We start from the raw sequence: 1,705 nt of genomic DNA, 5'->3' as shown, positions 1-1,705 counted from the left end.
CTGGTGGTGTGCGCCAGCGGAAATGCACATCGGTAGAAGCTGCCCTCTGCGGAGTGCAGAGTGGACAGACACTCCACAGCTTCACCTGCGAGGGTCTGCAGAGAGAGCAGCTTTGGTGAAAGAATAAGAACGTGTCTGAAAACAATGACCGGAAAGAATAGACAGATGAACGGAATTGTTATTTTTTATTTGTGCGTATGTGTGCGCACACACACTCGCAAGCACAGACCCGCAGAGCCAGCAGAGGGTGTCAGTCCTCTGGATGCTAGAGTTCCAGGCAGTTCTGAGCAGACATATGGGTGCTGGAAACTGAATTCAGGTCCTCTAGGAGAGCAGCCAGTGCTCTTAACCACCAACCCATCTCTCTAGACCTGTGAACTATAGTTTTAAAGATCTGTTTAAAAACATTGCGGCAGTAACTTACATAGCAATTTAAGTACTCAAAGGGGAAAACACAGTTCTGCTGGCCATGCCCGAAAGGTTATCAGGCCCTTCAAGACAAATGACACTCAATTCAGGAACACATCAAGCTCATTTTTAAAAATCCCATATCAGTAACTTCCGTGGATGAAAACTGTTCCCTCCCTATCCCCCAATAATTATGCTGCCGGGAACGGAGAAGCCAACGACCCATTAACTCTCCGAAACGCTGTTTCAGAGTTAGGCTAACAAATCATCTCACCGAGATACCGCGAGTTCAAGGGAAGACAGCTGTGCAGAGAGCCCGCACTGGGAACCATGCCCTTGGCAAACATATTTACGGCACGTACATGGTTTATTGTCTGGTTAAATTCACATCCATCTGTTAGGACGTTAGGATTCCTGCCCCAGAGTTGATTAAAGCTGTGACACGTGACAGCTGACAAGCCGCGTTGGTAAGAAGGTTAAGTCCTGCAGGCTCTCCCAGCTCGCACTGGGCCTGCCTGGAAGCCATCAGCATCTGCAGATTAACCCCAGTTATTCCAGAGACACCTCGCTTTGAAGAAGTATGCAAATCCTGCAGCAAGAAACCTATAAAGGCTTGCGGGTGAACCAGAAGCCCGGGGAAAGGGACTAGGAAGAAGCCAGGAGAGCCGAACACATCTAGAGTGGGTGGAAACAAAGAAAGGCCTAAGAGTCCAGACCTAGACCCAAAGGAACAAGAAGGAACAATGCAAGGAGAGTAAAGGAAAAGGCTCATGGCAGCTCACAGGGTAGGTCCAGTTCCCGGGGATCTAGTCCTGCCCTCTGACTTCCTCTGTCACCAGCTATGCACACGGCTCACATACACACATGCAGGCGAAACACTCACACACGTAAAATAAATCTAAAAAAAAAATTTTTTTTTAAAGTAGCTGGGTGTGGGCATGGGCATGGTGGTGTATGCCTTTAATCCCAGCACTTAAAGGGCTGATGCAGGCAGATCTTTGTGAGTTCCTGGTTTGCGTAGTGAGTTCCAAGCTAGACAGGTCTATATAGTTTAATCTTGTCTCAATAATAACAATAATAATAATAGACAGAGATGTGAATCGGTGCCTGAGCAGAGATCAGGATGTAACCATGGCCAGTAGATACCTGAGGAAGGGTCTACCAATCATACAGAACCCACACAGAACCACACACGAGTACCAGGAATAGCCAGAAGGCACAGCAGCCTGAGTGCAAATGAGGGTACAGGAAGAGTGGGTACAAAGGGTAGGAAGCAGGTAACCCCATAGGTGACCCA

The sequence above is a fragment of the Microtus oregoni genome, unplaced genomic scaffold, assembly GCF_018167655.1.
Source record: "Microtus oregoni isolate MIOR12 unplaced genomic scaffold, Mior012 000102F_ref0000329, whole genome shotgun sequence".
In the NCBI taxonomy this organism is placed as follows: domain Eukaryota; kingdom Metazoa; phylum Chordata; class Mammalia; order Rodentia; family Cricetidae; genus Microtus; species Microtus oregoni.
The sequence above is the reverse complement of the archived record's forward strand: the minus strand, read 5'-3'. Positions refer to the sequence as shown.